Source organism: Magnolia sinica, chromosome 4 (assembly GCF_029962835.1).
Source record: "Magnolia sinica isolate HGM2019 chromosome 4, MsV1, whole genome shotgun sequence".
Taxonomy (NCBI): domain Eukaryota; kingdom Viridiplantae; phylum Streptophyta; class Magnoliopsida; order Magnoliales; family Magnoliaceae; genus Magnolia; species Magnolia sinica.
Genome location: NC_080576.1, coordinates 76,670,299 through 76,682,375, shown reverse-complemented (window position 1 = coordinate 76,682,375; position 12,077 = coordinate 76,670,299).

Sequence of the window (12,077 nt, the reverse complement as noted above, 5' to 3'; positions counted from 1 at the left end):
TTAATGGCTGAATCAAGTTGTGAGCCCCATTTAAGCTGCAGTGGTACCTAGTATAGTGGGCCTTTGCGACCTCTGCTTCTTTATTCCATTTACAATTACATGGATCACGTCAGGCTTGATTAATTTTAAGTGGGCTCAGCAAGCTGGGCTAGAATTAAAAACCTATTCAGTAAATGGGTTGAGCTTAGGTTGACAGCGAACGACCCAAACTGGACCCATTACCACCCCTAATTCGTGCATGACAGAAGGGTCTCATACCTTCTTTATTTTTTGGTACTTGGAAGAATCTTTATATATCTTGTGCACATTGGACCTTTTTTGAGCTCAATCGAGGAAACCCATGAAAGCCCAGAAAGGCTCTGGCCCAGAAACAGGTACGGTAGAAGCATCATTGGAGACTGCATGTAGCACAAGGCATTGACGATTGATCAAAATACACACAAAACACATAGGTTATACTCTACCTTCATCCGCATGGATAATCCCATCAAGAAGGCAATCGCCTGTGAGGCATGGGCTCAGATTTTTTATCCATTGGACCGTTTAAATCGTTTTATCAAGTAGCACAAGTTGTGAGCATATTATCAGGTAGCACAAACAACACTTTTCTATGGATTATTCATCTGACTTCCTGAAAGTGGTATATTGCCATGTGAAAGGTTTTGGATTCTTAATTAACTCTATCTTATTTCATGATCGTTCTTAAGGTATGTTGGACTTTTTTTTACTTTTATGATTTAGAAGATAGCTAATTAGATCAGGTTTCTTTATGTGGGCTTGTTGGGCCGATACGAACCTTGCCTTAGCTGAACATGATCATTCCACCCAGTATCATATCTAAATTGCCTAATTAGATTGTAGTTGTTATGGGTAAAAATGGACTAAGATAACCATGATAAAAGAGAATACAGAGAATTCAAGGCATAAGGGAGGTTGGATAAGAGCTCGTCCTCGACAACCGAGCACGATTTCTACAAACAGCTCGAGGGTCAACCACCAACAACGGGCTCAACTCTAGTCAACGTCTTGTTACCTCGACCACGAGTTCCGACCTCAGGTACTAACCTCGACCATGGATACTGACATCGACTGACGATTCAGCTCTACCTATGCGGCTTCAACCAATCTGACTTTGAGGTCGGCCTCGACCGTCTACCACGATATCATTAAAAGTCGACCACCGGGGGATCTCCTTCTTATATAGGGAAGATCAGTCCCCCGAGATCTCCACTGAGAACCAAGCCAAAGATAACCCCTTAGATTTCGAAGACGATCCCCTCTACAATACGCACCTACCAAGGTAGGGAACTTACCATCTATGCAACTAGTTCTAAGCAACTATAAATAAGAACCCCACCTATGGTGAAAGGTACACACAAGTAAACCCTAATTTCTACTAAACCCAGCTTGCCCGCTCTAACTTTGGCATTGGAGGGCACCCTGTAAGAGCTAGGGTCTTAATTGTTTGTTTTTGCAAGTGCGCAGTAGCCTAGTGAGGACGTCCAGATCATAGCATCAACAGTAGTGTTTGCCTCATCCTGGTCACGCATAAGTAGTAATGATTGCAAATTTATACTCTCGAATTACAATGGAGAGTGTGCCCAAACGGGTCTTTTGTCTCACTTTTTTTATCATTATTATTATTGAGGCACTCTCAGGTCCTACAATTAATTTTTGTGAATAAATATAAGGGAAAGAATGAAATTGAATCCACGGCTTGAGTGGACCCCACCATGGGTTTATGCACAATCCACCCCGACCACCATGTGTGTCACTCCATGTTAAGCCCGGTACTCAATTATGAGCCTCATTGGTGATAGAGCTGGACCACATAATTAAAAACAGTGTATAGGTCAAAGCTTACCCTCTAAACTGTTTCCATTGGTTCAGCCCCACATAAATCACTAATAACCCAATTTTTTTGGCCCTAAGACTCTATTTTAGTGCATAATCCAATGGTTGGAGTGGATTCAATATAATTATTATGATAGCCCTGTAAAAATCAATGGTGGATGTCTCTTTCCTAACCATTTCCATTGTTGTGGCTCATTTGAACCATAAATCAACCTCATGTTTTAGATTTGGGTCTAAAATAAGATTACACATGTAATGGATGGTATGGATCTCACATACACATCATTCTGGACCCTGTAAAAAATCAAGGTTTGGGCCAACCGTCTTCCATTAGTTCCTACACAACAGCTATTTATTAGGGAATTTTTACTATAATAGCTCTATGGAATGGGGCTCAACTTTTTAAGCCGTGAGATGAGTTTTTTCTCTTTTTTTTGGACAAAACTACCCTTCTGTCCACCTACTCCATTGTACAAACGTAGCTTGTAATGAAAGCTTGACAGTTGCTTTCCAAATAGATTATGGGACACACTAAAACTACAATTAGGTCCATCCCTTGGCCGATCTGTTCCATTCACATTAATCAAAGAACTATAAGAACATAGAAGGGTTTTTCAGTTTTCAGCTGAGGCTTGGAGTGGCCCACAACTACATAAATGTTGTTCACTGATTCTAGACTATTTTGTCATGTGTGGTTCATTCGTAATGAGTTCTGCCCTCAAACTTAGGCCGTGGAAATCAAATTAAAACCCATTTGATATGGATAAGATAGATTTGCTTCACGACAATTCAATGCACCCCACATAAGATCACGGATAGGTTTAAAATGTGGGTCCTTGCCACATAAGGCCTTCTTGGCCACTATCTCTTTTCATCTTCGTACTTTGGACGTTGAAGAAGATGCTTTCAAAGAGGAGATTATGGGTACTATGAAACCATATATGGGCCACTCCCTAGGATATCTGATCCGTTCATTTGGTTCATGTCATCCCGAGATATCGACGAGCATGGATGCCATCTTCATCTGAGGCCTCTGTGCCACTCAAATAGACCTAATGGTGGACTTCCGCTCTGAGTTGTTTCATTTGGTGTGGTTCTACCCCTGATGTCTTCTTCCCTTAAAATTAGTGTCGCCCTGAAATTATTTCCCCAAGATAATGGTCGGAGTGGATTTCAATGGAGATGCATGGTGAGCCTCATAATAACGGTTTGAAAAGTGTTATATAGGTTAAGAAGACCCCATTTCAGTTATTACATAAGTTATTTTTTTAAAGAGGGGACCATTACCCTAGTGGGTAGTTAAAACTGTTGTTGTCACCTTTATGGGACTCACTCTGTGTATTGCACGTGGGGGGTGGATGCCCCCTAAACACACCAGATCTTACCTAGGTGATGGATAGCACTTGGGACTCGTAGGTGAGATCCACAATGCTTAGGGGGGGATCAACCCACCAGGTGAGGTCCCTCCTAGGTCCACATTCACGTCCACATCCACCTTCACCCCTACCTGAACATCTACATTCACCTCTACATTCACACCCACATTTGCATTCATTCAATTCCAAATCCACATCCACATCTACACATTCATTCATTCATATTTAACATTCACGTCCACTTCACGCATTCCATATTCACATTTTTATTTATTTAATTCAACATCCACATCCACATGTTTATTCATTCTATTCAATAGTCACATCTTCCTTCATTTTTATCATAGAATATAGTCTGTCTACAGAAGGTGTATGTGTATGTGCATTGTATGAGTGCAAGTATAGTAGTGCATGTAGATGTGGAACTGGATATGATATTGAATTGTGTGAATGCAAGTGTGATAGTGCATATGGATGTGGAAGTGTATGTGGTGTTGAATTGTATGAATGCAAATATGAAAGTACATGTGCATATGAAAATGGATGTGAATTTTAAATTGTATAAATGCAAGTGTGAAACCGCATGTGCATGTGGAAGTGGATATGAATTTTGAATTGAATTAATACAAATGTAAAAGTGCATGTACATGTGAGATGTGAATCTGAATTTTGAATTCTATGAATGCAAATATGGTAGTACATGTGGATGTGTAAGTGGATGTGGTGCTGAATTGCATGGATGCAAGTGTTGTAGTGCATATGGATGTGGAAGTAGATGTGGTATAAAATTGTATGAATGCAAATCTAAAAGTGCATGTGCCTATGGAAATGGATGTGAACTTTGAATTGTATGAATGCTGATGTGAAAGTGCATGTGTATGTGTAAATGTGTGTAAATTTGGAATTGTATAAATGCAGATATGAAAGTATATGTTCATGTGGAAGTGCATGTGAATTTTAAATTGAATGAATGCAGATATGAAAGTGCATTTGCAAGTGAAAGAGGGTGTGAATTTTGAATTGTATGAATGCAGATGTAAAAGTTCATGTGCAATTGAAAGTGGATGAGAATTTTGAATTGTATGAATGTTGATGTGAAAGTGGATGAGAATTTCAAATTGTAAGAATGCAGATGTGAAACTACATGTGCAAGTAAAAGTAGATGTGAATTTTGAATTATATGAATGCAAATGCAAAAGTGCATGTGCAAGTGGAAGTGGATATGAATTTTGAATTGTATGAATGTATATTTGAAAGTGCATGTACAAGTGGAAGTGGATGTGAATTTTGAATTGTATGAATGTTGATGCTGTTAGTGAACTGATTTATGCACAGTATTTATCAATCACGTGAGTCCATGTGTCATGTAGTCGGTTGAGCCTCTGCAAGCTGAAGACCAAAGACACAAGAGGATAATAGCATCAAGAAGTAAAGAACAGGTAAATGAGGTAACTTTGTGACCTTAACCTCTGATCTTCTAGATGATCTTAACTTAATAGATAAACCTTGTTGATCATCCCTTAACCTTAGAAACTTAATTGGAACATAATTAGTAAGGTTATAAGCGGTGCGAAGCCGTTATGAAATCGTTCACCCAAAATAACAGATTTTAAGTATTGCTTCATCCTATTGAGCAGACCTCGAGGGGTCTACGATGGCATCGAAGACCACTCGATAGAATCGAGTAGGTAACTCAGATATGCCCAACAAGTTATCTGAGTTTCTCGATGGAATCGAGAAACCTCCAATGACATCGACGAATACCCTCGATGCAAATGAAGACCACTCGATGACATCGGATAGCAGTATGAAAACAATTCAACTTGAAATTTAATTTTTTTGATGTCATCGAAGCACTGCTTGATGCCATCGAAGTCCTGCTTGATCTCATCAAAAGAGCCATTGTTTGCCCATTTTTTACCATTGGAACTCGAACTTCTTATAAAGGACATTCAATTCTTAAGCACTATTATGGATTTTTTGTGCAATTAAAGTTTACGTAATTTCATGATTATATCCCTCATTCCAAGCATCTAAACCAATGAGTTTTAAGTCATCTTCCTTGAGATTAACACTCAAATGAAGATTCCAACCTCTACCTTAAAGACGAACTTGAATTCCACCAGTTTCTAAATATTAGACTCGACCACTATAAGGATATCATTGCCTAAATCCTCAAGAAGACACATCTAAGTATATCCCCTAGGAATTATAACTTCCCATTAGTTGTACGAGATTCAACCAACATCCCATCACATTTGTCACCTCAAAGGAGCACTACATTCAAGGTATTTAATCTAGGAGCTAAAGCCTTGGCAAAGCAGTAACATCACGATCGGGGGAGCAAAGGAGAGTTGATTGAAGCATGAGAAAACATCGATCAAGCGACTTAAGACGGCGCTACAAAAGGGGCTCAATTCGACAAATAAGTTGTCAATTATAAAAGTCTGAGTACACTCCTTCCTTGTGTACGATTAAATGTAAAGTTTAAATTACCAAATTCGATTAGGTTCTTTTGTAGGACATCAATTCTTGTGTATGACATAATCCTAGGCTCCTGTATAGGGCCGAATCTACTGGACATGATCCGTGGGAGCCTTCGACATAAGTAAACATCAGTCCTTGGATTATGACTGAGGTTATTGGTTAGCTGTTAGAAAACTAATTAAAGTCTCTTGCAAGAGCCTCTGGCGGAAGTATACATCAGTAGGTTCTTGTGTAGAACCGAGGTTCATAACGAGCCTATAGAAAACCACAGATAGTCTCTTATGAGAGTCGATTCTTGTATAGGATTGTAAAGGTTAAAAGTTAACATAATTTAAAATATCCAATAGTGAAATCCGGTACACTCATAAGTTGAGTGCGTCCGCCGAGAGTGAAGTATGGAAACTGAACCACTATACATGCTTGTGTTTAGGATTGTATTTGAGCACTTATTTAATTATGCTTATGTGATAAATGTTTAATTATATACATGTATGATTAGATGAATGCTAACAGTTTATAGTAAGTACATCGCACATACAAATGTACATTATCATGTTTATAAACTAGTTACTTAATTGTCATATCATTTGTAATCTATGTAATTGGACCCTCTATTGGTTTGAATGCTTTAGAGTTAATTTTCTTGCTTAACTTAATTTACATATTAGCGTAAGTAGGCAATTGTGGTTTAAATCATGAAAATTTTATTTGGTCCTAATCATCCCCCTCCCCTTTTGAGCATAAGCTTCATTCCATGGTCCCGTATACTTTCTGGAGCACAATCGTGAAAATCTCATTAAACCACGCATGAATTTTCAATTGGCATTACAGCGATATTGTATATCATTTCCATTAGTAAATATTATAAGGACGAAGTAATGTGTGACGTAGTCGAGATGGAAGCTTGTCACATGTTACCTGGTCAACGATGGCAATATAATTTTGATGTTACGCATAGAGGCCAAGATAACGTATTTATATTTATTAAAGATGGTAGAAAGATTATCCTCATCCCTATAAGAACGGAGAACCAACCCAAGACTTCTAAAGTGAATGGACAGTCTCTCATAACCGAATTGTTAAGTAATCTTAGGAGACAGGAGATGTAGATGCATTAGTTGAAAATGAAAAATATATGGAGCATGTAAACATTCTGAAGGATTTAAAACCAGTGTTATAGGAGTTTAATGCGATTGTGCTCGATGAACTCCATAAGGAATTGCTTCCGTTATTATATATACAAAACTACATTAATCTTGTCTCAGGATCAAGTCTGTCTAATTGCCTCAATTATCAGAAAGAATGTGAGATCTTACAGACACAAATAAAGGAACCAATCCATACTAGTCAAATTAAGGAGAGCATGAGTACATATATAGTGTCAGCTTAAGAGCCTAATGTAAAGTACAATGAAAAGGTTGATGAACATCGACACCAGAAATTATTTGAGTACCATGAGTGAAGTCCCTTAAATAACTCAAAGAAGAGTTTTTTTCCAAGTACAAGGGTCTGATGTAATACGTGTCACAGATACATTCTTAGCATGGTTGGACCAAAAGAAGGAAAATCATAAATTGGCCAGAACTTTTGATTGAAGTATCGTTACGGGGAGCATAACCTATCAATCTTTACTATAATGGGCCATCCGAGATGAACCGACCCACGAAGTGGGTTGCGTTTGTTGGTTTCGTTAGAAAACGCACACTTTCAGATCAAAAACGAAAATTTAAGAAAAAATTACTATTTTAAGTAATTCTGATTTTTAATATTTTTTTTATTTTTAGAGTTTTAGATTTTTCTTCTTTTTTATAAAGAATTTGTAATCATGTTATGACTCTTCTAACAAAAGTTTATATGGAATTTTTATTTTTAAAAATTAAGTTTTAGAAGTGTTTTAATTACTAGAATTAGGATTTTTATTAGAGTTAGGATTTTGTTATTTTTGGTAATTACGAATTTTAGTTTAATTTTTTCTTTATTAATGATGTAATGGAGACGCATGCATTAGACAATTATCAATCAAGTTATTTTCGATTTTATTATAATATATTTATTTTTCCATGTGAATTTGAGGAACCTCTATGAGGAGTCTAGAGAAACTCCGTGGATTCGGAGTAGTCATCCCATGAGGAAGACGGTCTCGACCTCATCACGTCCATCCCTGCGTCACTATTAAGCCTAATGATATATAATTTCAACACAATCAACTCTAAGGATATTTAGTAACGTAAAAATAAAATAACTTAAATCCATTTAGAATCGAATAAATTTATGGGTGCTTTCCGTAATTACACAGTAGATTCCATGTATAATAACTTCAAATCTTGGACTTTAAGGAAACAAACTATTCAAATCTTGACCTTTATCCAAACCAACGAACGGAAAAACGTATGAAATTAAACTTTTACCCCTTTTTAAAAAGGTACGGAAAATGACCCGTAAGATTCTTAATGAACCTGGAAGGGCACACTTGCAGCTTTGGCGAGGAACATTATGAAAAGTGGCATTGAGATGAAACAATGGGAAAAGAGAATGGATGGAATGATGATTTCAGCTCGCATCATTAGATACATTGACTGAATTCCAAGAACGCACGAAGTGTTCCCCAATACCTTATACTTTCCTTATTTTATTTCCATTTGCTATCTTGGAATCATTTTCCGCGACGCTATCCCCACAAATCCTCTGTTGCAATTTCCAATGGCAACTCCCGCCTGTCCTACACTTCAACCCATTCTTAATTTCTTTACTATCACGCATGCCAATTTACTATTTATAACTAAGGCTGTTAATGGGCTGGACCTGCTCGTGGACTCTCATGCTGGGCAAGTATTTGAGCCGGGTTTAGACACGTTTTAGGCGGGCTTAGATATAATTAGTTTTGTACTGAGCTTGGGCTATCCGCCACCCATGCCCATACATATACACAACTATAGCTGGGTACCAGACGACTCGACTTGGCAAACTTGACTCGTCGGACTCATTTAAATCTGCCTCGATCCGAACCGAGTAGGTGAGTCAATCCGGATTGAGTTGACTTCATCCAATCCGAACTCAGACCTAGTCGAATTCGAGTTACCTAGTAACTCGACTCAACTCAACCCGAAATCCAACACGGTACTGACTCGACTTGATCCGAAACTCGATTGGTACATAAATATTAAATAATAATAATAATAATAATATTTGGATATGATGTTTTAGATCTGAGTAGCTGATGGAGAGGCGGCAATTCTAGCACATGAATCTAGGTTTTGAGTTGTGATTTCAGCTTGTGATACCTGTTATTACACCTGACCTGACTTGGTACCAACTTGACCTGACTGGGTATTTGTTATCGGGTCGGACTCGGTCGGGAGTAGTCCAGGCCAGACCCGAATTCAGATCAGGTTAGGCATGTTGGACTCTGTACTAAGTCAGGTCGAGTTCGGGTCAGGCTTATTTCAAAACCAAACCAAGTCAGGCCAGCCCTAACTCGGTAAGACTGGACTCGATGCCTACCTCTACACACAACTATTAAAATAATTGCTACCCTAGCTCCCATTTACACTCCCTCTCCATTAAGGCTAAGCGTAATTCATCAAACATCCAATCGGCACATCCATCAAACAGCAGATATTGTTTAAATAGATGGCATATATGGATATATGGACTGACCTGATGCACGTGGGCATAGGCCTGATTGGTCTAGTCATGGGTATTAAAAGTATCATTTTGGTTGGGCTTGGGCAATGCTTTAAATATTTTTTGGACATAGACTAAATGATTTTGGGTTGGGTTTGGGCTACATCAAGCCTGTAGAAAGCCTTTCTGTAAGAGTCCCTACAACTCATGACATGGGCCCATCGTACACGTTGTTGTATAGTGTACAAATCTAGGCCATTTATTAGGCATCAACGGGTGGATGGCCCCAGCTGGACGTGGATTGCATACTGACACTGCCAGTAGCAACGTTGGTGCTTTGTGGGCCCCACCATGTTGTATGTGTTTCATCCACGCCATCTATCCATTTTGGATCATTATTTTAGAAAATAATCCCAAAAAATGAGACAGATCCAAATCTTAGTTGGACCACACTAAAGGAAAAGAGTGGTGATTGAATGTCCACCATTACAAACTTCCTACAGCCCGCGGCAATGTTTACTGCCACCCAATCTGTTGATTAGGTCACACAGACCTGGATGAAGGAAAAACACAGATATCAGCTTGATCCAAAACTTTTTTAGCCCTCAAAAAAATTTTAATGGTTGGCATTCAATCAACACTGTTTCCCATGTTACGGTCTACCTGAGATTTGGATCTGCCTCATTGTTGATTCTCATTCCCTAAAATGAGCTGTCAAAATTGATGAACGGTGTGGATAAAACACATACATCATGGTGGGCCCACAAAGCACCATAGCACGTCGCAACTGGCAGTATCAGTATGCAATTCGCGTCCGGCCCAGCTACGAAAACCACTAGTCAAACGAGAGCCTAGTTTTCTCGTGGGTGCTTCAAAACGTGTGGTAGAAAAGTAACCTGGTCAGCGGTCCACATTCGAAAGAGAAAAAGTTCATGAATCGGATGGCTAAAATCATCCAATCAGTGTGGCTTTTAGTTGGTAAACCATAAAGGACAAGACCTACTGGATGGATGGTTCAGATTAACCAACAGTGCAACAATGTGTAGCACATAAAATAACAAACCCCAAAAGACTGTCTCAGGGCGAGGTTTTGAACTTCGTCAACTCAATTTTTTGAACCAAACGGTCCACCAACCAGCAATGGCATGCCAACATTATTAAATTATTGCTTGGGTTGTAAACAAGAAATCGGATTTCGTACTGAGTATACTATGTTGGGCTAACCATGAATGTATTTGGTTTATCCACACTGTCCATCCGTTTTTTCAGATTATTTTAGATGTTGAAACCAAAAATGAAGCATATACAAAGTTCATGTGGACCACACCACAGAAACAGTGGGAATAATGATTTTCACAGTTGAAAATTTCCTAGGGCCTACAGTGATGTTTATTTTTCATCCAACCTGTTCATGAGATTACATAGACATGGATGAAGGTAAATAACAAATATCAGCTTCATCCAAAACTTCTGTAGTCCCCAAGAATTTTTCAATGGTAGAAGTTCAATTCACACTGTTTCCTATGGTGTGGTCCATTTGAGATTTTTACGTACTTCATTTTTGAACTTAAGCCATAAAATTATATGATAAAATGAATGGATGGAGTGGATAAAATATATAAATCACGGTGGGCCCCACAGAGTTTACTCAATACGCAATCCGCTCCCGGTGTCCGGTGGTGGACTCTCACGAGTTTCAACACCCGGTCAAGGACTCAAGGGTTCGAGTATCCATAGGTGGTGAAATCCCATACAGCGTGTGTGTAGGGGTGTGCGTGCGTGTGTTAAAAAAATAAATAAAAATAAATAAACTGTTCATTTCCAGACTTTTTCTTTGCGACTGGACCCTGTACGGATCATGATAGTTTTTTGGAGAGATTTTTTCTTTCACGCATATGTGGTGGGATCGGAATCATACGCAACACCTGTTCTTCGCGGCGGGTAAAACATCCAAGTTTATTGGGCCCACCATGTTGTAGATGTAAAATCCACTCCGTCTGTCCAGTTTTGTCCTCAATTCTCAGATCTGGAACAAAAAATCAATAAAATCCAAAATTCAAATGCACCACACCACAAGGAACAATAGGGATGAAATGCCAACTGTAAGTTTGTGCATGGGGCCACCATGGTATCTTTCATCAAAACTGTTGATCATGTGTAACTAACAATGATGAAGCGAAAATACAACCACTACACAAAAAAAAAAGGGTTTTTACAAGTCACTCTTAGCGACGAAAGTTATTTACGTCGGTAAAGTCGCTAAAAATCACTTTTAGCGACGTTAATATTCGTCGCTAAAGGGTGTTTTGAATTTTTGAAAAAAATAAAAAGTTAATAAGTTTCCTTTTAGCGACGAAATTAATTTCATAGCTAGATGTGGCTTTTAGCGACGAAAATATTGGTCGCCAAAGGGTGATTTGAATCTTTGCACCTTTAGCGACGAAAAGTTTCGTCGCTAAAGGATGTAGTGAATATAGGCACCTTTAGCAACGAAAATTTTCGTCATTAAAGGTTGCTTTGAATTTTTAAAAAGTTTCTTTTTAGCGACGAAATTAATTTCGTAGCTAAAGGTGTCTTTTAACAACGAAAATATTCGTCGCTAAAGGGTGATTTGCATTTTGCACCTTAAATGACGAAAATTTTCTTTGCTAAAGGGTGTTTTGAATTTTAGCTAAAAGTCACCTTTAGCAACGAACATTTTCGTCGCTAAAGCATGTTTTGAATTTTTGAAAAGTT